Source organism: Hemicordylus capensis, chromosome 1 (assembly GCF_027244095.1).
Source record: "Hemicordylus capensis ecotype Gifberg chromosome 1, rHemCap1.1.pri, whole genome shotgun sequence".
Taxonomy (NCBI): Eukaryota; Metazoa; Chordata; class Lepidosauria; order Squamata; family Cordylidae; genus Hemicordylus; species Hemicordylus capensis.
In genome coordinates, this window is record NC_069657.1 from 339747844 (window position 1) to 339772838 (window position 24995).

General features: G+C 42.6%; 2 long non-coding RNA genes across 4 annotated transcripts in view; one reads left to right on the forward strand and one right to left on the reverse strand.

The window, feature by feature from the left end:
* The window catches only part of LOC128340008 (uncharacterized), a 58282-nt gene that overhangs the window by 5536 nt on the left and 27751 nt on the right, over window positions 1–24995 (forward strand). For all 3 annotated transcript variants that reach the window (XR_008313399.1, XR_008313398.1, XR_008313397.1), the window contains exon 2: window positions 6917–7009. This is a non-coding gene — a long non-coding RNA (uncharacterized LOC128340008). The remainder of the gene's footprint in view (window positions 1–6916; window positions 7010–24995) is intronic.
* Window positions 969–15704, reverse strand: LOC128340009 (uncharacterized). Its single transcript, XR_008313400.1, has 3 exons — window positions 15607–15704; window positions 5213–5275; window positions 969–1163 (listed from the first exon to the last, which is right to left on the reverse strand). It is a non-coding gene; the product is annotated as an uncharacterized LOC128340009 (long non-coding RNA).

The following is a 24995-nucleotide window of genomic DNA, read 5'->3' on the forward strand; positions in this document are numbered from 1 at the left end:
ATTGGACTGCCATTCTTCCCTACAGGTCTGGCTTGGTATAAGGCAACTTCCTCTGTTCCTATGGGTAGAATGGCAGTACAAATGAACTAAAAACCTATCATGTGGCTCATGTGATAAAGGAACATGCTGGGAGAATATCAGAGCAGATATCAGGATGGGCACACTCTTGGTGCACCCCTCTTCTTAATCATGCAAATGAATATGTTCTCAAAAATTCTCTTCAAAAAGTTCCTGTGAAAATTTTGCTTTGAAATACTTCATGACAAGTTATTTGATGCTGAATATTCTTCAGAAATTCCCTAGTTGCTCAAATGTTTACCAATTAGTATTTTCTGAATCTTGGCTATATATATATCTTTTATCCAATAATATTCATTGTCAATATTTATTTATTTATTTATTTAGATTATTTCTATCCTCCTTATTAATTTTTTTAAAAACCCAAGCTACAAGAGTTTACTGAACAATTAGGAGTAAGCTTTAATGAATGCATTGAGACTTACTACCCAGTAAATATGCATGGGATTGCACTATCACATAAAAGATTATCATAAAACAGCAGAAACACAATAAAAGTAAATGCATACATGATTAATGATCTTAAATAACTTTCAGTTGCTATATTGCAAAATTTGATCATTGACAGGCAATTGTAATTAGTTTTTGACAAATCATATTAGCTGATAAACAACAGAACATCACAGTGGTTTTCTAATGTTCCGGCTTCAGGCCACATTTTCCACTTGGACTTGTCTGTTAAACCATCTGCCAACACTTGTCACACACATTGCAGAAGATTCTAAGGCATGTTTTAGAGTATACATTTAACTAACACCAAGCACTTTGAGGGCTCTCCATCTTTGGTTGTGAACTGGCAACTCTATTTTGCAATGAAGCTCCCACCTGTTGCTTGATCATGGCTAGTATATTTTAAAGTACTTACCAGAAAGTTCTAATGCCATGGACCTAGAAGTCCCTTCCTCTTGGCCTTTTTGCTGCATTGTTTCCTACACATCTTTCTGGTAGTACAATGACTTCCACTGGTACTTGCAAAGTCGCAATGTGGCACTTGGGATTCACTGCAGTAGAAACCATCAACTTCTACACAGTTTGTTTTCTTGTTTGCTCAGCACATTATAGAATCCTCACCGCAAATAAATTAGCTTGGCCATAAAAGGTAAACATAGTTATTTTTAAACAGCACATTTGAGCAAGCATTGAAATAGAGCACAGGTGCTGCTAACACTCCCCAGTGCTACTCTGTCCTGTACTTAAGTGGCATCTCAGCAGTTATCTTTCCTTATTAAAGAGGCAACCTGTCCCCATTCTTCAATACTGCCATCAGGAAAAAATGGGGGAGGGCGCCAGACACACATAAAACTAAGCAGGTCAGAAGGATTTACAGTTTCTTGGTAACAGCATTTTAGTCCTCTCACATTGTGGACCTCTAATAAATCACAGCACCAAACCAGACAAAGCATATGAGGCCAAACAATTACTTTTACACTGCTGTTACACCTCCAAGTGACCACAGAAATGACTGACTTCAGCAGGGACCTTTCCTCCGTTTCTGATGTCATCAAATTGCTTGGTCATTTCCAATTTTGAAAATGTGCTGGTTGAACATTTAATTCCAGGACATTTTTTAGTTTCGGGTTTTGGTGCAGTTTGGGGAGGCTACTCATTAAGGGTAGATAGGATATTGTCCTTCCATCATCCAAGTTCCACCACTCTCCCACCTCATAGCCTTGCTTTGCAGAAGCAGTGGACATCTGCAATGCTTTCTGTCAGGCAGCAGGAAACTGTTTCGTCTGACCCCTTCCCCCTGAGCTTAGCACCTCTCCAGTTAAAGATTAAAAAACAGAAAACATCTCTAATCTAATACAGCAGTTGCCTGGCAACAAGGATGACACTATGTCCTATCCCAAGCATGTCAGCCTGTCAAACATGGAAACCACATGGGGGCATGCCCTCTTCCCACTCTGCCCCTTGTTCCCCCCTCCTGGCAATCAGGAGATAAAGAGGACAGGATTGCTCAATGGGCACTATGTGCTTTGCTTTACAAAAATGAAGCGATAAAGATCTATGTTCACAAGCACATGCAGCTGCAGTAGCAACATAAACAGGGCAACTCCATTAGATCACTGGAATGGTATCATGTGGCAGGGCGGCGATACCTGGGGTCAGATTTTAAAGGGAGCCCTACCTGGGAATTCTTGAATGGCTCAGGTCTATTTTCTGTACAATGAAGTTGGGTGAGGGGGCCCCAACCCTTTCCCCTTGGGTTCACATGTATGGTCCCTAGGCTTACTCATGAGAAGAGCCATGTAATAGGAGCAGCATTGCCTCCAGTGAAAGGAGAGATTCCGCATATGTTATGAAGATGGATGCTGCACCTGAGAGGACTGCTCTCTCATGGAAGTGGAAGGACATGGGGATACTCCTTCAAAACTCATGAGAAGAACCATCCCTGGGGAACAGGGGGATTGGACAGAATCTCTAATAATATGTTATGAAATCCCTTCTCCCATGGACCACTCTCTCATAAGAGTGTTAGGCCATGGAGACACGTACTGGGCCAAATGGCAGATGCTGCCCGGCCTGGCTGCTCCACACAAGCAAGCCACCAGGATGGGTACCCCAGCAACACCAGCAATGGGTACCCCTCTCCCTATCTTGGTGACTGCCGCAAAGAAGCAGTCAAAGCAGGCCCTCTGCCAGCCTGTCCACCCATTTAAACATATCCATCTTTATTTTTGCCCGGAATGGTGATCCCACTCTCTTGGGGTCACAGATAACTGGGTCCCCACTCCTGTGATTCCCTAAGGTTGCAGATCTGCATATGCTGCAATGCCAGTCAAAATCTGGGAAATTTGAATGAGAGTAAAGATCTACCCCCCTCCTGGTGTTTCCCCAGTCTACCCACCCGGCAATGCCTAGACATATGGAGTGTCAAATTCTTTTTTGGGTGCATCAAAGGCTTCCCTGGAGAGGAGGGGATTGCTGTGCAAAAGTTATATCATTAACCAGAGAGAATGGGGCCCCACACAAGCAGGGTCCTCTTTTTTTTTTTTTTTGAATGGCTCAACTCATGAGCATGTAGTCTTATAGAAGACAAAAAGTTTATTAACCTAAGGTCCTCTCCACTAGACTAGCCCTCTCATGATCTCCTGGTGGAAGCCAACACAGGAGTGGGAGTGTGGGTCTTCATGGACTGCTTTGCCAGGGTGAGCCACTGCAGGAGCATCTTTGATCACAGTGGGCCAGACCCCAGGACTCTTTGCCCTCTCTCATATACATATCCCCTCCTAAGAAGTCACCATGTTCCCTTCCCTTTCCTGAGTAACAGAAAATTAGTGCCCCTCAGCATCCCCACGCTGCCAGAAATTGTGCTTGTGTGAGACTGCTTTGTTGAGGGGCTCTTACAAGAGTGGTGGTGCAAGCTCTGTCAGCTGAAGGGCTTGCATGGCATTTAAAGGGTCCCTGCTGATGGCAGGCAGTTCATTCTGAAAAGGCACAATTGTGTGCCACCCTCTAGAAGACTGTGGCGAATGGCTACTGCCCTGCAAACGTTCTGGTGACACAAGTGCCATGGAGGTTGCTGGAATGCAGGCTCTCTCTCTTGCTGTTGCTCCCCTGCAACTGTTATTTAGAGGCATTGTGCCTCTGAGGCTAGAGGTAGCCTATAGACAACAGGTACATTTGGTACATTTTAGGCTCCTTAAAATTTTGTGTTCAAAGTGTGCATCTACTTTGTCAGTAATTGAACTGGAGATGTTGAGCAATGTGGGGAGGAGCAACCAGCAGAGACTGCGCATGGGGCTGTCTCTATTTTTTTTTTCTATTTCTTTCCCTGATTAGTTTTTTTTTACTCTTCCTAAGGGAGGTGAGGTGGGATGCATTGCAATCATACCCTTATGAGTCCCTTCCTTTCATAGGAATGTAAGAAGATAAGAAACTGCCTTATACGAAGTCATTGGTTCATCTAGCTCAGTATTGTTTACACAGACTGGCAGAGGCTGACTGGTGAGACCACATGGTATGACCACATTTGGATTATTGCAAACAGTTCTGGTCACAGTATCTTAAGAAGCACATTGCAGAACTGGAAAAGGTACAGAAGAGGATAACCAAGATGACCAGGGGCCTCGAGCAACTTCCTTATGAGGCAAGACTACAACATCCAGGGCTTTTTTTCATTTGAAAAAGAGGTGACTATGGGGAGACATGATAGAGGTCTATAAAATTATGTGTGGAGTAGAGAGAGTGGGCAGAGAGAAATCTTTATCCCTCTCTCACAACACTAGAACCAGGGGTCATCCCATGAAACTGAAGGCCAGGAAATTTAGGACTGACAAAAGGAAGTACTTTTCCACACAGTGCATAATTAATCTATGGAATTCTCTGCTACAGGATGTGGTGGTGGCCACTAGCTTGGATGGCTTTAAAAGGGGCTTAGACAAAGTCATGGAGGACAGGTCTATCAGTGGCTACTAGTTAGTGGCTATAGGCCACCTCCAGCCTTAGAGGCAAGATGCCTCTAAATACCAGTTGCAGGGAAGCAACAGTAAGAGAGAGGCTATGCCCTCAACTCCTGCCTGTGGGCTTCTCAGGGACATCTGGTGGGCCACTGTGGGAATTTTACAGAATGCTGGACTAGATAGGTCTTGGGTTGGATCCAGCAGGGCTGGGTGTTGTTGTTTTTTTGTTGTTTTCTAAGGTTACAGGCAGGAGTCTCTCTCAGCCCTATCTCTTCCCAGATTGGCCCCATCCTTTAAGGGGAATATTTTACAGTGCTCAAACATATAGTTTCCTATTCAAATGCAAACCAGAGTGGACCCTGCTTAGCAAAAGGTACAATTCATACTTGCTACCACAAGACCAGCTCTCCTTTTGGAGGTGATGATTGCTATGCCCTGTCTCTGTGTGTAGATGAGGCAGTGAATATGTTTGTGAAGGGCCTCTACGTGTATTTGTGAAGGGCCTCTATGTGAATTTGTACACTTTCTGTGTCTCTATGCTGTTTCTGTGAAAGAGGACTAAGGCTTCATATGCATGCATGCTTGTTTGAGAGAAAGTTTCATTGAACTCAGTGGAATATTCCTGAGAAAACATGCATAGACGTCTCATGATAAAGCGGGGGCGTGGAGCTGTGCTTCTTTCTGAGTTCTCAGCCATGGATCCATCTGCTGTTACCCTTGGCTCTACCTACTGTTAGCTGCCCTGCCCTTCACCCCACCAGCTCCAGGGTGGGGGATCAGCTGCCACTGCTTCCCTGCAAAATAATTGTAAATAAATACATCCATCACAGATGTATCCATCAAGGTCACATAGCATCCTATTTATTATATGTATTAGTGAATCACACAATGGCATGCAGGCTCTTTCATGAACTTCTTGTTAATTAGAAGCTGACAATAGAAGGACGACAGTTGATTGGTTGACCCCATAATCAGTCTTTCCCCACGAACCTTTCTCTGGCATACAGATGAAATAAAATTCAAATTTTGATTTTAAAAAGAAAGAAATGCAATTTGATTTTTTATAGTGAGTTTTTACTCCCAAATCCTACATTTTTAAAAAAGGAAATTGAAGTTGAAATTTAAAACTGAACAGTTTGGGGTTTTCAGTTTCATGAGGATGTGTTCTGATTGGACTGATGGATGAGGTTTGTGCAAAATTACTAAACATTGTGGGAAGTCAGCTCCCAGATATTGGCAATGCTACTGCATGAACACTTTCTTATTATAAATTACTGATTTCTACTATATTTCAGGTATCGGTTACTTGGGTGCTTGAGAAATACTGCATGCTGCTGCCTGCATGTCTGATAATGTTGTTGCATGCAGATACCACCCCATTTAAATTGCCACATGTGGTTAGAAGGTTGGACTAGAACCAGGGAGACTCTAGTACAAATCCTCGTTCAGCCATGAAATCCGCTGGTGACTCTAGGCCAGCCGCTTATCTCTCAGCCTAACCTATTTCATTGAGTTGCTGTGAGGATAAAAATAACCATATATACTGCTCTGGGCTCCTTGGAAGAAAAGTGGGATATAAATAAACACTGGCCTACTGAAAAATCATTGGATGGCAAATCACACTCATCCAGAGAATATTCACTTTTGAAATTAACTGAGGAAAATGAGAACTTGAGGAACAACAAACTGCTTTAAACTTTTCTTTGACCGTACAGAGGAGCTATTCTCATGATCAGTGAGAAGAGCTCCAGGGCAGTCTGTGGGGAGAGTGGGTTACACTCTCCCTCCCCACAGATGAGCAGCTGTCCCTCCTTGGGCTCCTGCCGGTAGCTCCGGGGGTCAGGATGCAGGGAAGCACAGTCATGCATCACCCTGCCCTCTGGAGCTCCAATGATGCATTATTAGGACCCCTCTCCTCCCATGAGTGTGCCAGCCACAGATGCAAGCAGCCGAGGCTGGCAAATGAGCACAAAAATGGGGTGTATGGAGCGCTTGCTCCCTTAACCTAATTTAGAAGGGGGGCTACATAGGTGGGTTTGCTGCCATGATATCATCGGGATTGGGCCCAATCCTGGTGGTTCACACACACATGTGCAAAACCAGGCTGGGATCCTTTAGTTCAGTTTCTCAGGCATGTGTGAATACCTCATTAAAAGATTGGTTAAAACGTGTGGTCCCCCGCCCCCATGGATGTATTTCCTTGCAGAGCCAGTTGGGTGTTTTTTTCTCCGAAGGCTCCACCAATGAAAACGTATTCTCCTCATTTCTAGGTTGCATGAAAATATAGATCATGCATTTAGCTATAGCTGTCTTTTGGTTCTGGGTCTGCCTTTGCAGCTTCCTACCCAGGCTACACTGGTAGTTATTGAAAGGAACACAGCATTTCTTCGTTCTGTTAATGACCACCAATAATCTTTCATTTCATGTGATTGCAGCTATTATCTGCTGTGACCCATCCAAAATAATCTGGACCTGAAGTGCACTAATGGAATGACGTTGCTGCTGTTATTAACCTCTGTGCTCTATTGGTGAGTGTACCAGCATTAAGCATTTATTAGTATTGTCTTGTCTAGGGTTGGTAGACTGATATGAGCAGACCAACTGAGAAGTGATGGGGATATATACTAGCCTAAGGTTCTATTAGACTGAAGGTATCACATAAAGATCTATGGAGACAGACAATGCCTGTGAGATCGCTGCTTTTGTTTTACAAACTTGCAAGCGCACAATGACACTATTGGAACATCTGCAGAAGTAATATGCTAGGCTTGATTGAACACAGACATTCCCATGTGCTTGTCCCAAAGGTGTCTGGTACAACCTTGACTTTTAGTTAAGGGGTCTAGGTTTGACTGAGCTTTTAGCTATTCCATGGGTAAACATTTCAGGGATGTTACACAAAGTAAATGTGACCGGTCTCCCTTTTGTATAATTTGTAGCTCGTAGCATTTGTGAACTGAATGGCAAAGAAGTGCTTACCACAAACTGTTTCATATGTTGGAAGCAATTCATTGTCTGATTTTCAGTTGCATTGCGTTATTTGTGCTTGTACGTATAGCAGGATGTAGCATGCATATGTAACAATGTCAATGGTAGGGGAGAGCATACTTTGAAAGCAGCCCTTTAATCACTCCCTATGTAATGTATCACTGTTTGGTATCATTTCAGATTGCAGGTGGAGATAACATGTCCTCCCATCTATGAAGTCTCTGGACAAAGATAACAGTATGCCTGTTTCCTGGCTAGAGGTGTGCAGAACCAGTTTGTATCGGACCTGGTTTGATTCAAACCAGCCCAGTTTGACTGGTTTGAGCTCAAAATGGACCAGCCCACCCAAAAGGGCGGTGGTCTGAATTCAAACCAAACTAGACTCAATTCGGATCAAACTGGTTTGGGTGGCTATGCTTGTAAAGGAATCCAGTGAGGATTCCCCTTTACAAGCAAAGGGGATTCCTCACTCAAAAGGGGTGAGGGGTGGGCAAGAGGACACCTTATCGGCAGCTGAGGCTTCTCTAGGCCCTGCTAATGCTCCCCTGCCCAGCAGCATGAGCATGCCGATTCTAATCAACCAGTTTGGAGACTGGTGGTTCTGTTTGAATTTGGTTTGAATTTGATCCAAACTGCCCAGAATGGTTTCGTGCACACTCCAATTCCTGGCTTTTCTGCCATGATCACTCTGGAATTAAATTCACTTTGCCTCCTGCCTAGATTCTGTCCCAGACTCAAACCTGTCAAGATTCTTCTGACCATGTAGGGCAACCAGATCCTGTGAGACTGTGGACTTGTTAGTCCCATTCCTGACATCTCTTGACAAATAGCTGCCTGGTGAGTTGCTTAGAGCAGGGATTCTCAACTTTGGGTCCCAAGATGTTGGACTTCAACTGGGTATTTAAGAGAACGTCTTCTTCGCTATATGCCCCACTGCCCATTGAGGTAACTTGAGGAGGTCTGTCTCCAGCTGCTGCCAACTTGTTTGGTGGCTACACAGAGACAAGCCTTCTCAGCTGCTGCCCCAAGATTGTGGAATGCGCTCCCTACTAAGATATGAGCCTTCCCATCTCTAGCAATTTTTAAGAAACTTCTGAAAACACATCTCTTCAACCAAGCTTTCTCAGCTTTTTAAAATTTGTTTTTAAATTGTTTTGGCTATTTAATTGGTGTTTTATGATGTTTTAATTGTTTATTATTTTATGCAGTTTTATAATTTTTGTTTTAATTGTTAATTGATTTTAATGGTGTCTTAATGTAAACCGACCTGAGCCTTTTGGAAGGGTGGTATGATTTTTTTAACAACAATAACAACAACTCCCCAGTGAGGCACTACCTTGGCATGGTTGTGGGGCCTGCGTGCTCTGAGGAAGGTGAGAGCTATGCCAGAGGTCCAACCATACTGGACAGGTCTCACCAGAGGAGCCAAAGAGTGCCTCTCCCATCACCAATATGGTGAGACGTAACTTTAATAAATCTATACTGGATCAGTCATTGTCCGGGTCAACAAGGACCACACCAGGTGCTGGAGTCCCTGGACATCTGGTGGCAAGTAGGCTACAGGATTCAGGATCTTTAGTTGAGCAACCAGGGCTGGAGACTGCAAGGTTACTGGAAGAAACGTGGCTTAACGAGAAAAAATATACAAAAAATGCCAACAAGGAAATAATGATCTGCTATTACAAGTCTAGTCCAACTAGAAGAGGTTATTTAGAAATAATGTATCAGATTTGGAAAGAAAAGCATCCAGAAATAACAGAACAAAGGCTAGCAGACCAGAGAAGATCATAATAAGAAATAAAGTATTCACAGAAGTTGAGCTGGAAGAACTGCAAAGAGCAACACAGGATCAAGATATGGAAGAAGAATTGCCACCAACTGAAGCAGTTGCTCAGGCACAGGTGGAGGAGGTGTTGGAAATAGAGGATGCCACTGTTGCCCAACTGTTCCAAAATCAAAACCAGGCAACCTCCCCTTTGCCTTCACCTCAAAATCCCAAATGCCGTTTAACAGAAAAGCAACAAGAACTAAAGCATAAAATAACTGAGCACATGAACCAAACAACCACCAGGGTTCAACTTCCAGCTCTAAAGACAGTTGCCGAAAAAAAAAACTTGCTCAGGCATTAAAAGATGTCAATGCTACACTTGCAGAAATAAGAACCAAGAATTTGCAAGAAACAAACCAACTAATGTACAGTGCAGCAACAATAACAACAGAAGAGCTCAGATATAAGATCAGTGGACGTGTAAAAAAAGAAAGTAGAACATCACCTAAATGGAAGATTAGATTAGAAAATAAGATCTCCAGGCTTAGATCACATAAAGTAAATTGAAAGATATGAAAGACAAGAAGCTGAAGAATGAAAACACCCAACAGTATCTGATCCAAAAATACCACCTAGATTCAAGGAAAATTAGAGAAGTCCTGGAAATAATAAAGCAGCAAATAACAGCAGTGTCAAAGAAGATTAGCAGATACGAAGCCAGAATTATACAACACAGGCAGAATCGCCAATTCCAGTCGAATCAGAGAGGTTTCTACCAAAGCATAGAAGGAGAAACTGCAAGAAACCTAGAAACACCAAATAAAGAAGAAACAGTGCAATTCTGGGGGAAATTTATGGGACAATCCAATAAATCCAATAGACTGCTAACTGGGCAAAGAGGCACCTTTTACCGTAGAAATTCCCTTTATTTAGCAGGGGGAGAGTAACTGGCCCTATCCACCCCCAGCACAGTACTTCCAGTGACAGTTGCTGGTGTCTATTTTATGTTTCTTTTTAGAATGTGAGCCCTTTGGGGACAGGGTACCATTTAATTTGTTTGTTGTTTCTCTTGTAAAAAGCCCTGAGCCATTTTTGGAAGGGCGGTATAGAAATCAAATTATTATTATTATTATTATTATAAAGCAGGCTGGATGAAAGAGGTTGGAAAATGTAGCCAACAAATACAAGATCTAATAATAACACCAGAATTAATAAGTGAAAGAGCAAAGAAAATTAAAAATTGGACTGCCCCAGGTGACGATGAACTGCATGGCTTTTGGCTTAAACACCTAACAAGCCTCCATAAACAACTATCAAAACAGTTCAATCACATTTTGCAAGGAGGTGATATATAGAACAATGGCTAACAACTGGGAAAACTCATCTCATCATGAAAGACCCAGCAAAAGGTACAGTTCCAAATAATTATAGACCGATAAACTGCCTGCCAACCATGTTCAAATTATTGACTGGAATAATAGCAGATGAAGTGATGCACCACTTATTAACTAACAAACAGCTTCCAGTTGAACAGAAAGGAAATTGCCCGAACACCAGAGGCACAAAAGACCAGTTGCTGATTGACAAAATGATTTTAGAAAATTGCAGGAGAAGAAAAACAAATCTAAGTGTTGCATGGATTGACTACAAGAAAGCCTTCGACTCATTGCCTCACACATGGATACTAAACTGTTTAGAAACAACTGGTGTCAGCAAAAACATTCAGATATTTATTTAAAAAGCAATGAGCATGTGGAGTACACAGTTAACAATCAATGGCGAGGCACTTGGACAGGTTAGCATTAGAAGAGGCATTTCCCAAAGGGACTCACTATCCCCTCTGTTGTTTGTAATCGCCATGACCCACTTTCACAAATACTAAACAAAACAGGCCTCGGATACCAAACATCTAAAACATCAAGTAAAATAAACTATCTGCTGTACATGGACGATCTGAAGTTGTATGGAAAGTCCCAGTCAGAAATCGGATCACTGCTAAGCACTGTCCGTATATTCAGTAGCGATATAGCAATGGAGTTTGGACTAGACAAGTGTGCTACATTAATAATGAACAGAGGAAAAATAAGAAAAACAGAAGGAATAGAACTGCCCAATGGAAGCAAGATCAAGAACCTGGAAGAGAAAGAACCTTACAAATACTTGGGCATTCTCCAGGCTGATAACATTGCACACACTGAAGTTAAAAGAAAAATTGGAAGTGAATACATCAGGAGAGTTAGAAAAACCCAAAGTCCAAACTCAATGGCGGGAACACCATACAAGCCATAAACACCTGGGCTATACCTGTTATCAGATACACTGCAGGAATAATAGACTGGACCCAGGCAGAGCTAGAGACACTAGATCGTAAGACCAGGAAAATCATGACCATCGATCATGCTCTGCACCCCCGCAGTGATGTATATGGGCTATACCTCCCTCGCAGCTCAGGTGGAAGAGGAATGCTGCAAGTCCATCAAACAGTAGAGGAGGAGAAAAGAGGCCTTGAAGAATATATCAGGGACAGTGAAGAAGATGCACTTCAAATGGTCAACAATGAGAAACTATTCAACACCAATGAAACAAAGCAGGCCTACAAGAAAGAACAAGTCAAGAACTGAGCAGAAAAATGGAAAAAATAAGCCATTGCATGGTCAAAATAAGCCATTAGCACAATATAAGTGGAAAATCAGACATCACCAAGACCTGGCAATGGCTTAAGAATGGCAACTTGAAGAAAGGAACAGAGAGTTTAATACCGGCTGCACAAGAACAGGCACTAAGAACAAATGCAATAAGAGCAAAAGTGAAAAATCCACAACAAACAGCAAGTGCCGCCTTTGTAAAGAAGCAGATGGAACCGGGGACCACCTAATCAGCTGTTGTAAAAAGATCACACAGACTGACTACAAACAAAGGCATGACAAGGTAGCAGGGATGATACACTGGAACATCTGCAAAAAAACCAAGCTTCCTGTAGCCAAAAATGGGTGGGACCATAAAATTGAAAAAGTTGTAAAAATTAAGATGCAAAAATATTATGGGACTTTCGACTACAAACAGACAAACGTCTGCCACACAATACACCAGATATAACTGTAGTAGAGAAGAAAGAAAAACAAGTGAAAATAATCGACATAGCAATACCAGGGGATAGCAGAATAGGAGAAAAGGAAATAGAAAAAATCACCAAATACAAAGATCTACAAATTGAAATTGAAAGGCTGTGGCAGAAGAAAACCAAAATAATCCCAGTAGTAATTGGCGCCATAGGTGCAATTCCAAAAGATCTTGAAGAGCACCTCAACACCATAGGGGCCACAGAAATCACCATCAGCCAATTACAAAAAGCAGCTTTACTGGGAACAGCCTATATTCTGCGACGATATCTATAATAACAGCAACAACATTGATAATAAAATTCAGCCATCCCAGGTCCTTGGGAAGGACTCGCTCTCTGGATAAAACAAACCAGTCTATAACACCTGTCTGACTGTGTAAACAACAACAACAACAAACAACAATAAATAAACTCTTTGAATTAAACCCTAAACTCCCATAATCCCCAACCAAAGGCCACTGAGGCTGGGGATTTTGGGAGTTGAAGTCCAGTAACATCTGGGGACCCAACACTGAGAATCCCTGCCTTAGAGGGTTTTGGCTGAGGCCATGTGCCAGGTCTTGGGAGTGGGTTGTCATGGAGATGCATACGTTCCAATTTCTAAAGCTCCACCTGTTATTTTTTACTGGAAAATCCCTCATTTTTCACTCCATTAACCATTCTGTGAAAATGCACTAAATATTTCATTGGGCATATGGATTTTGCAGAAAATTGTTTTGTGCAACCCTCTGGGTGTGATTGTCTAATGAACGGTAATCATTTGGCATTTCATTCACTATTTTTACTTTGAAATGACCATGTCTGATTTGTTAGCTTTTGCCAGTAATTATTGTTTTATGACCTTGGCCTGATACTTTTCTATTCAGATCAGAGATACAATAAAAAATCTAAATAAATAATACATAGCTGAATGGTTATGTTGACTGTTATGTCACTCCATGCTGCAGTAACAATATTTCTTAATAAAATTTAAAAGAGGGGAAATTTAAATTGCAGCCTGTTGTTTCAGTTAAACCAAGTTAAGAGCAGAATCTGATGATCCAGTTTCCTGCCATTAGGAAATGTGAAATATCCATATCTGACATCCTCCAAGTGAGCAAAGGAGTTGGCTGGCTGTTGTTCTGTGCCTTTCCACCCTGTATATTTCCCTGTCAAAAGGGTGTTATCTGCAGTGTGTATTCAGCGTCCCCTCTAACAGGGATTCCCAGATGTTGTTGACTACAACTCCCAGAATCCCCAGCTACAATGGCTTTTGCTTGGGTATTATGGGAGTTGTCAACAACATCTGAGAATCCCTGTTAGAGGGAACACTGCCTGTGTTATAAGTGGATTTAAACCTCCATCTGCAGGGATTCCTGGGGACCATCAGTTACCAAGGTCATAGCTGAGGGTGCTGTGGTATTCTTGTGTCTGCAGGGCTGGTGTGTGTGTGGTGAGATAGGTTGACATGATGGTGGCATTTTCCTATTGCTGTATATGGATTGGCTCCTTTTATGCATGGCTATGGAGGGAGCATTATTAGCTTGCTGCCCCATGATTGTTGAGGGTTGGCAATAGTGGTACTCCCATGGATTGTGCAGCTGTGCCTGTCAGAGCTACGATAATATGTTTGCAGTGCTGTCATTTTCTTTTCATTTCAGTGCTGGGGGTGCTTAGAATCCTAACTATGGCATATTTTATGCCGTGTTTTATGAATAAGCCCATGTGCATCAAGAATGGAGTGATGGGGAACATACTCAATTGAACGTATCCTGCTTCTTAACAGGGTTTCTTTGAAAAGATGCAGCCTGTAAGGCAATAGAGGTCCCTAAGGACCAGATGGTCCCCTGTAGGGGTTGTCTCCCCTCCTCCAGGTTTCCAGGGTGCACTCCTTTTTAAAAAAGCCTCTTAGTTCAGAAAAGGAGATGTTTATCTTTTGCTTTGGCAGGAGCTGTTTTTTTGAACCTCAGATGGGCTCAGTTGAGGAACCAAGTTTGATTTTTAAAAAAACAAAAACACCCTATCTGAGGTAATCCTGAAGCAGCTTGCTCATCTCTAGTTTCTTCTCACCTTGAGCTCTGAAGTGTTCTATGTGGAATTCCACTTGAAGAACAAGTTGTGCTCCCCACCTGATGGGGCAGCGCTGACTGGATAGCCCGTGTTACAGCTGTTTCTAGGTCAGTTTGGACAATACCACCCTGGTACATGTAACAGAAAGGGGTCACTCCAAGAGCACACCCATTGGGATGACCTTCATGGACACTTTGACACCCTCCTGGCCTGTCCCTTAATCATGTTTGTTTATGTTGTGGGGGGCTGGCTGTTCATCTAAATAGCCCGTATAGCATGTATGTTCCAGATACATGTTTATATAATAATAATAATAATAATAATAATAATAATAATAATAATAATAATAATTCAATTTCTATACCGCCCTTCCAAAAATGGCTCAGGGCAGTTTACAAAGAGAAATAACAAATAAGATGGCTCCCTGTCCCCAAAGGGCTCACATTCTAAAAAAAACACATAAGACACACACCAGCCACAGTCACTGGAAGTACTGTGCTGGGGGTGGATAGGCCAGTTACTCTCCCCCTGCTAAATAAAGAGAATCACCACGGTAAAAGGTGCCTCTTTGCCCAGTTAGCAGTGGTTTACAAGTACTTGGGTATACAAGTACTTGGAACATGTGTATAGGGGCCATTCAGAATAGGTCCCTCCCATGTGATAAAGGAATGTGCAGGGAGGGCATTGGGATATCCACAGGGGGGATTCTGATAGATGTGCTCTTGGCACATCCCCTTCCTGTGCTAGGGGCATTATCGTCCAAACTGGGCCTTTGCCCATTTACATCAACTGTCAGTATATTTGGGGATTCTATTCAATGTGTTGGCTATAATGATAGCAATACAAGCTTTCAATTGGTATCATGCAGGTCCCTGATCCTAAGGACCACTCCTTACTGTGATGCATTTTATCCACTTTCTTCCAACCTGGGACACAAGCAAAGGACTCTGCACCCCCCACTCCCCTGCTTGGAGCCAAGGTTTTGGCAGGCCTCCCCACTTAAGTGTGAATTTCCACTACAAGCCAAGATACAGGGAAGTGAGAACAAGCAGTTGAGGTGCCTGCCTTCTAAAGGAATGAAGTGCTCTCAAAGCCTCCTTTGTTGTAAGGGGATTAAGGAGCCTTTGGTTGTATGAGAGAATCACTGGACAAAGCTATTGTTCCAATCCTGACCCTTCAGCCTTGCTCAGGCCCCTAACCTTTTCTTGCTTAGATCCCTGTTCCTTCTTTCCTTCCTTCTGTAGACACTTCTGTGGATTCAGAGCAGATCAACCAATAGCAGTCCTTTTACGATCCCTATCCCTTTGTGATGCCACAAAGGCTATAATGGTAGTAGCTGACATCACAGCTCAGCTAATCATTACAAGAGGCTTCCTCACCACCACTTCAGAATCTCTTAGTGTGTTACAATAAATGTGTAAATAATTATTTGGCAGTTGCAAATCAGATAATTTTTATTTGTGGTATGGAAGAGGATGTTCTTGAAGGCAGACATACAAAATGTCTGTGTAGGAGGTATTATCAATGGGATAATTCTTATCAGATGAGAATTGAGGCAAAAGACTTAAATGGCCATTAGACTGCTGCAGCAGGCAAAAGACAGATATCTTATGGTCCCATTATGGTTCTAATGAAATCTGGTTAATGTTCGTATTAGACCAATTTGATATACTTATTCTTTAGGAGTGGGGGATAAGTAATACATTATTAAGTGTGTCATTATTATCAATTATGGGAAGTGCAGATGGGAAGATTGTGTACCTGTGCTCACAACATCTCCAAGGTGATTTTTCAATGCTGTTGTAAACACTCATTACTGTGTAGATTAAGAGCTATTTTGGTGTATAAGATGCCTTGAGAGTGGAGCTCCTGAAATTGGAAGAATAGAGAGGTTTTCTAAATTATCCTTGCCCAAGTGCCAATAGCCTAGTTGAAAAGATCACTGAAGAAGGAAGGCAGTTTCCTTGTTCTGTGGATTGAAAACCTTTCAGTTCTAATTGTTAGCTAGCAACCTTCCATTACCCTTTCTTATTTTGTTCTCTGTGGTTTATTAAAAGCTGAGGCATTCTGTCTCTCAGGACTATAGGACACACGTTTCCACATGGCAAATTTTGTCAGCTTTTGACAAGGGTATATTAAGGAGTCTTTTTCCATAGCATTTGTGTGACCTAGTGCATAAGAGAGAGACATTTTCTATAAACCTGGGTTGCCTGAGGTTGCACTGGGTGCTCATGCGCTTGCACTTCACATGGAGGGTAAAGGCGGAGGAAAGATGTCAGGTGCGACTGCCGGAGGAAACAGCAGTCAGTTAAGAGCTGATTGCTACAAGGAGATGACAGAATGCTCGGCTATCAATAAGGCTTTCAAAAGGGAAAGGGAAAGGCTGCACCAGACACTCAAAGCCACTCTGAGTCCAGTGAACTGTATGAATTATGCAAATTTGCACATATTAACTTCTGTTTCATATTTCCCTCTGCTTTGGTCAGTCAAAATGAGAGGCAAGGATCTAGACAGGACAATGAAGTCCCGCCCCATGATCACTGGAGTTTAGATTCTCCTCTCCTGCTTTGGAGATTTCACCAGACAATGCACATATCTATTTAAGCTTCCCTTTGGCATAAGATACTAGAAAGCTTTTTTTAAAGCTCAGATATTCATAATGCAGAATTCTGCACATGGATTACAGAAATAGGTTGTCCTGTCCAGGAGACGTGTTGAAGCTGGCACACTAGCTGTACCTTGTAATAGATATTACAGGTCAAAGAAGCCATGTGGGCCTCTAGTGACAAAACTGGACCTAGTAGAACTCCCATGCTATGAACATGATCCTTCAGGGGAAGTGGGACTCAAAGAACTGGTTGAACACCACTTCCCTGATCAGCAGGATTAGCTATCCAGAGCACTTTCACTTTCTCTGGATTGAGCTTGAGTTTATTGGCCCTCATCCAGTCCACTGCTGATCCAGGCACCAGTTTAGTACTTGTACCACTTCACCTGAAGCTGATGACAAACAGAAATACATCTCGGTGTCATCACTCTACTAATGGTATCCAATCCCTAGAATACCTTACTCCAGTATTCTGAGAGACCTTATTCTGGGAGACAGAATAAAACTCTGCAGGACTCCGTCATGCAGAAGACATGGGATTGAACACTAGTTCCCCTACAGCACCTTCAGGATTTGGCCATCCATGTTGGAGTGGAAGCACTGAAAATGAGTTCTCCTGACCCAGCTAGTCTGTCCAGAAGAATACCATGGTCAATGGTACTGAAGGCTGCTGAGAAGCCAAGGAGGATAAGCAGAGCCATGCTCCTGTCCTTCTCCCAGCTTAGGCCATCATTAGGGCAATCAAAGCTGTTTCCTTTCCAAAACCAGACCTGAAATCAGATTGAAATGGATATGAATAATCAGTTTTCTCCAACAGCCTGGAATTGTAAGGCTACCACTTGCTTGAGCACCTTGCCTGTAAATGGGATTATTCTGATAGTTTGCAGACCACTTGGAAAAGCATCTGTATGACAATGTGCAAGTGCAATGCCAGCAAAGACTTAAAGTTTCTTTACCACCATCGCTGCCACAATATAAACCCAATAATTTTAGTTATTTATTTATTTGTATTTCTTTTCTTTTTTTGCCATTTTAAATTTTTATTGGTTTTTACAATAACTTTTACATTTCAAATTACATTCATTTATCTAATTCTACATTGACTTACTGCTTGCCTAACTGCGCAGTTCACAATAAGTATACATATAAACCATTGCTATAATAATTCAAAATGTACATACTCACAATGCTACTCAATTTTACCCAGCCCAACGTGCTGTTATTACTATATTTCAAACCCTACTGAAAAGTCCATATTGGAAAAATAATTCTTTAAGTAACGCAAAAATAGTTCCCAATCTTCTTTAAAACATTCAAAACTTTCATCTCTTATAAGTGCTGTAAGCTTTGCAATCTTGGCATATTCCAAAATTTTTATCAACCAGTCTTCTTTTGAGGGCATTTTAGTGTCTTTCTATTTCCGCGATATACTATCCTGGCCACCGTGGTTGCATACATGAAAAATGTTAAATTTCTTCTGGAGAACTCTCCTTGAGTTATTCCCAGCAGGAAGGATTCTGTCCTCTTAGGAAATATCTCTTTAAAGATTTTCTTCAACTCATTATATATCATATTTAGTTGTATTTCTATACAGCCTGATATAGAAAGCTCCACAGTTTCTCATTGTGAGCTCTCATTTGTGTTCACACAGATTCTTTACAAGTTTTCCTCCACCTGCACTCTAATCATCTCCCAAATTGCTTCATTGTCCTTAGCTACACAAAAGAGCTAAATGGACTTTAGTCAGTGAGAGATGACATTTAGGCTCAATCACCAATATCACTTTCATATCTTACAGACTTACTAGGGTTTTGACAGGAGCACCATACATGTTGACTGGGAATTCTGTGAGGGTCTTCAGGAATCTCTCTGGATCCCTGGGAGTGTACCATTCTAATAGGTGTACTGGCCCTGCAGAGGGGAATAGTCACTTACAGTCACAACTTAACCATAAATGATCTGACCATGGCAAGCAAACCATTGGGGGAAAAAATATCTGTCAAATCCAGGTCATCAGCCCATCCACTCAAGAATACTAGGTCCCTGTGGTGGAGTTATGGCAAGCTGGAATAGTCCCATGGTTATCATGGCTACGGGTGTGCACAAAACCGGCTGGCCTGGTTTGGTTTGAACCAGATCCAAACAGGACCAGGCCAGTTTGGTTTTGCCCCCCGCCATCAAACTCCCTGGTTCGGTTTGGGGGGAGGTTCATGAGTCAATATTAATTACTTTTAGTACTCACCCCCTCCTGGGGGGCTTCTCTGAGGCCATGGGGGGTCCATAGAGGTTCCCTCTTCCCCGCCGGCCTTCCTCGTGGCAAAAATCACCCGGTTGGGGCATTCTCCAGCCCTTTCTGGGCCTTTCCCCCTAGTAGCAGCCGGTTTGGAGGCTGCTGCACATGCACAAGGGCCTCTGCATGTCCTGGGTCATGATAGCAGTTTGCACATCCCCAGTCATGGCAGCCATGAAGTTCTGTGCTGGTTCTGATAGGGTGGCCATTGCATGGCTGAAACCCCAGAATCACCACCCTAGGGGTTCTTAACACCACATCAAAGACTGCTTCTGCCAGCTCAAGTAGGGAGATTGATTGGAAGCGGGGCAGTTGGTACATTATCAAGAACCCCAACCCATCCTTATTGCCCTAAATCAGGTACAAAGATTAGAACCTTGGCTTCTGGCTAGACAGGAGTCTGGGGAAGGAGGGATGGTACCCATATAGACCACAGCAAGTGCACTTCCTTGGCCCTCCAGCCTATATTGATGCTGCACTGAACACCCAGGAGGACAGAGCTATGAGAGATCAACCTCTCCTAGCTTGTCCACCAGATCTCAGCACTTAGGATCAGCATCTGTGGGCTGATAAGGATTGAGCTAATATTAGCATTGGATACAATGTCTTTTGATTTCTATTTAGTTATATTTAGTGTATATTTTGCCCCCCACCAAAAAAAATCTTGTGGACACCCATGATGCTTCATGAAAGCCAGGTCAGCATCACTATCTAAAATCCAGATATATTTTGAGATGAGTGGATGCCAAACATGCATGGGAGAACAGGTCAGTTTATAGTTGCCCTTTAATCATTAGCAATTTAGTGCAGTATTTTTGAACTTCATAAGACTGAGAACAATGAAGTGCATGCAGTCATAGCATTACCATACTCCTTTTGCCTTTAGGGCACAAAAAAGTATTGATTGTGTAAGCTTAAGTCTGACATGCAAGTCATCACAAGGAAAACAGGAAGGCCCATGAGTGTCAAAGGAAGACAAGCACTTAGGAGATCCATTAGTTGTAAAAGTCCCACCCCACCCCAGCTCTTTGCCAGTAAAATGCCAAGAAGATCCAGCACAAATACAGCTCCTCCTTCATTCTTTTTCTGTCAAGACTCCATAGACTTCTTGCTGGTGCCAAAATGCATGTTGTGACAAAGGAAAGGGGCTTCTTAGGCTTGTAAAGGTGTCATGGGATCGGGTGGAAAAGCATGGATCAGAACACAGCTCACTTTAGTTGGTAATATAGTAAAGGAATACATATTAGGGACATGCCAACCAGTCTGATGTTGAGCCAGCTCGACATCAAACCAACTGGCTTGATGGGATTCAGGTTGAGCCAAACCAGCTCTGTTTGGCCCAAATTCGAGCCAAACTGGGCCCACAAAAATAAGCAGAGGCCTTTTAAAAAAAACTTCCATGAACATGCAGAGGCCCAAACTGGGCTTGAACAGGGCCTTCCCACTTCAGTGGGAGTGGGGGGAGGGGAGCCCCGCCACCCCCCCAACCACCCCTGTGGCTGCCACTGGCAGCCACAGCAAATTTGAGGTAAAACTTTACTTTCCTTCCAGCCCAACCCTTTTTATTTGTCCCCTTGTCCCCCACTTCTGATATACTGTTAGAGGGAAATCCTTACCAGAATCCCCTTTAGCAGTACAGCCTCAACCCCCACCCCAAATCGGGCTCAAATTCAAGCTGAACCGGGCTCAGTTTGGGTGAGTGCAAAAACTGGACTGGACCAGGTTCATCTTGAATCTAGTTTGACTCAAACCGAACTGGGTTTTCCGGTTTTGTGCACATCCCTAATACAGATTTCTGTAGCACCCTATGACCATACTTTATATGGAGTGAATGCATTTGATGTTGGATTGTAAATATATCTCCTGGAGCACTTGATGTCATTGCAAACTTGGTCATTAACAGTATGCTGTGCTCCATTCAACCCTTTTAAGGAGGGACAATAATAAATGACAAGTGCCTATTTATCACTTAATCCCCATCATAGCTCAAAATAGAGATATCATGTGATGGGGGATTATCCTTGTGCTGAAGTTCTGCAGAATGCAGCACTCGCTCACAGAGGATGAAGTGCACTCAGTTAGCCTTGAATTGCTGGGCTATATAATTTCCCCAACAGCAGCTCTTGCCTATGCATGAAAACTACTTAGCAACAAAAATGAGAGCTCACTTTAGCCTTGTGCTTCATCTTGGAGTGCTCCTATTTAAAGAATACAGAGAGCTTTCTTTCTTAATGAGCTATAAATGGCTGGTTTAAACATTCCACAGATGATTTGCGGGAGGTAGAAAAGAAAATAGGTTTGTGGCTCAAAAACTAGACTTGGTTTATGGTCAGATTGCAGTTGGCAATAAGTGAAAGGAAACAAGAACTGAGAGGAAATAAGAACTGGGCTGATTATTCCTTTCAACTGGGCCCATGGCAAAAGAAAGGTGACACTGGCTTCCTCTCTCCCACTCTTTATGGGTTTTATCAAAGGCTCCAGCAAGCTGCCACCTCCTTACCTAGGACAAAGAGTGAAATGGTGCCAGAACTAGATGTTGTGGCAGACACCAGGTGGCCACTCAAAACAGCAACCCCACATTTTCTCATTTCCCTCTCTCTCGTAAGCAGTCAAATAAAATGGCATCATCATATACTGTGAGTTCCTCGTCCTCCACAAGAGCAGCCAATGAACTGGGACAAGTGAGGAATCTCAAAGTGAGATGATGTTCTGCTTTCAGTTTGTTTTCCTAGTAGACATTGCATGGAAGAGAGGAGGGGGAGATGTGGGGCTGCTGACTAGGGTAGAAATGTGGGGAAAGTATCTGAGAAAATTCACCAGTGTTTCTCTCTTGGGAAGAACCCTGAAATTCTGTATTTTCAGCTTCATTGATGGAATGATATGATTGGTTTGTGTAATTATTACAATTCTTACAGTTCTTATAATTGATAACTATGAGGGTCCGCCCTGGTTGCATATGAATGGGAGACGAAGTGTGAGCACTGTAAGATATTCCCCTCAGGGGATGGAGCCACTCTGGGGAGAGCAGAAGGTTTCAAGTTCCCTCCCTGGCTTCTCCTAGGTAGGTCTGAGAGAGATTCCTGCCTGCAACCTTGGAAAAGCCGCTGCCAGTCTGTGAATACTGAGCTAGATGGACCAATGGTCTGACTCAGTATATGGCAGCTTCCTATGTTCCTATGTAAAAGGAACCATCTGTTCATGATTTCTGTGCTGTCTTAGCTTTCCATGCGTAGTCTGTAGCCGTTGTTGCAGTTAGGGAATCCAGACTGAAGTTTCGATAAGGGGTTGCAACCTAAGTTGTTGTATCACTACCAGTAATTCTGTTCTGTTCATGCAAAGTGGGAAGGGTGATGTTTGCTGATCCTTCCATCTCTATGCAACTCCCTGTGCCACCCCCCAAATCTGCTCCAAAGGGTAAGGAAACCCTTTGGAGCAATATGATATGCGGCACTGGGGTCTGTAGCAGGAAGGGGAATTTAGCAAAAATTCCCCTTTGCACTAATGAAATTTATAATTATTTGGTGGTCCAAAATAATATTTGTAGTAGGGTTGTGCAAAACTTCAGTGGCTAAATTGATTGCTTTGGCCTGATTCTATTTGAATCAAAGTGTTGGCCCGTTTGGAGCAAATCAAATCAAAGCAGACATACTGTGGTCACTCTCTTGACTTTTAATATACTTTCTGGACAGAGAAAGTACAAGCTGTGTTCTTGATATCATGGCAGCTGCTGCTAGAGATGAGCAAATCAATTCAAGTTGAATTTATTCAAGCTCAAATCGGGGTGATTTGAATGATTTAAACTTGAATCGAATCGCCCCTAAAATGGAGGGCCTGATTTGAGTTCAAATAGAATTTGGCTCAAATTGATTCTAGTGATTCCAGCCCCATTTTGAGGCAATTTTTTCTGAGGAGAGCTGGCTTACCAGTTGGGGTCCATGGGTAGAACAGCCATCCACCCCAGACTTAGCGTGTTGGCCCACTTTGGAGTACTGGTCTACTGGATTTGAGTGATTCGAGGTTGATTCACGAAACAGACGACCAAGACGGCTGTTTCAACAAATCTGTTCAAGGATTTTGCGATTGGATTGCAAAATCCAATTTGTGCACATGTCTAGCAGCTGCTTCTGCAGTTTCATTTAAAAAATGACTTATGGCAGAAGGTTTAAAAAATAATTTAAAAAACTTTTTCCCCCTGCAGTCCTGAAAAAGGTGGAGGGTATCTTGGGAACTCTTTCTTTTCTGGGGCTACAGCAATGACTATACCCCCAGGAAATACAACGGTTCTCAAAATACTCTGGCCTTTCCTTGGACTTCAGGGGAAGGAGCGTAAAAAACACAGGTGGGGTTATTTTAAAAATGAAGCCATGGAACCAGCAGCTCCTTTGCAGAGTACAGCCTGCACTGACTAGGCCTCATGCCAAGTAGGAAAACTGGGAGTGGGGGTGGGTGTCAGTCAGAGATTTTGTCCACTTGTAAGCAACCTCTTTGAATCAGGCAAAACAAATCAGACCCCCCACAAAGCACAATATCTACTTAAGGACCCTTTTAAAGCACTGGTGCAGACCCTAAACGGAATAGGTTGTCCTTCACTCAGACTGCCATGTAGGTATAGTGTCTGCAAAAATCCCTACCAATTTGTGTTTAAAGCAGATAGGGATAATGGGCAGCCCTTCAACATAACAGATACTAGACAACTTATCTGCAATCATGGAAATAACATCTTTGGTTTTCAGCTTTTGAGGCTACATTTACAACACGAATCAATGGTCCCATTCCTTTTCATTTAGCAAATTACAATTAGCAAATACATTTAATGTCTCCCCACTTTCAGTTCATGACTAACATCTATCTTCAAGTTGCATTAGTTAATTTTGGAGCTTTTTCATGCTGAACAATTTTGTTCTTTCCCGCTTAATGATTTGTTAAACGATATATCTCAGAAGTCAGTAGTTACTTCCAGGACTTAACTAGCTCTGTACTCTAATGTTCTGCATGATATAAGAGCTGTCAATCTGAATGAAATCAGTGTAATTGCCAGTATTTTCTTTCAGGCCATTCTGTATCCATTTCCATTCTTTGCTTCCTTTTTGATCTTTAAAGATCAGTCTATAGGAGAAACTTCTGCAGAGAATGATGTGCTACATCAACATGGCCTCATTTCAATAGGTCTATTCATTTAATAGGCACATAGAAAAAAAAATACCCTGCCATTTTATGAAATCTAATGTGAAGAAAATAGGTTTATGGAATGGAGCAGTTCACTTCTGGGGTCACTTCTTGTTGGAGGAATAAGATATTTTGTAAATTACCAGGAGCTGTTCAGATACAACTTTTCTCCATGGTTGCTCCCATGGAAGCTTTTAAAATTCAGAGAGGATGTTCACCCGAGCAGCCCTATCCTATCCTGGGTAGGGCTGCTTGTGTGAAGCTCCAGGATCAGGGCCAGTCCTGGCGCTGCCCTGCTGGGTAGCCCAGAAATTTAGCCTGGGCTTTTGCCTGAGATAAAGGGTGCAAGTGTGCCCTTTTACTCAGGTCCCCTGGGAACACCCCAAGTTGCATGTAAGGGTGTGCAGAACAGGTTCAAATTGAAGCCCCAAAGGGGCCCGGTTCAATTTGGCCTGGCTCAGCCCAATTCAGGAGGCTAGTAAAAGGGAATCTAGTAAGGATTCCCCTTTACAAGCAAGCAAAGG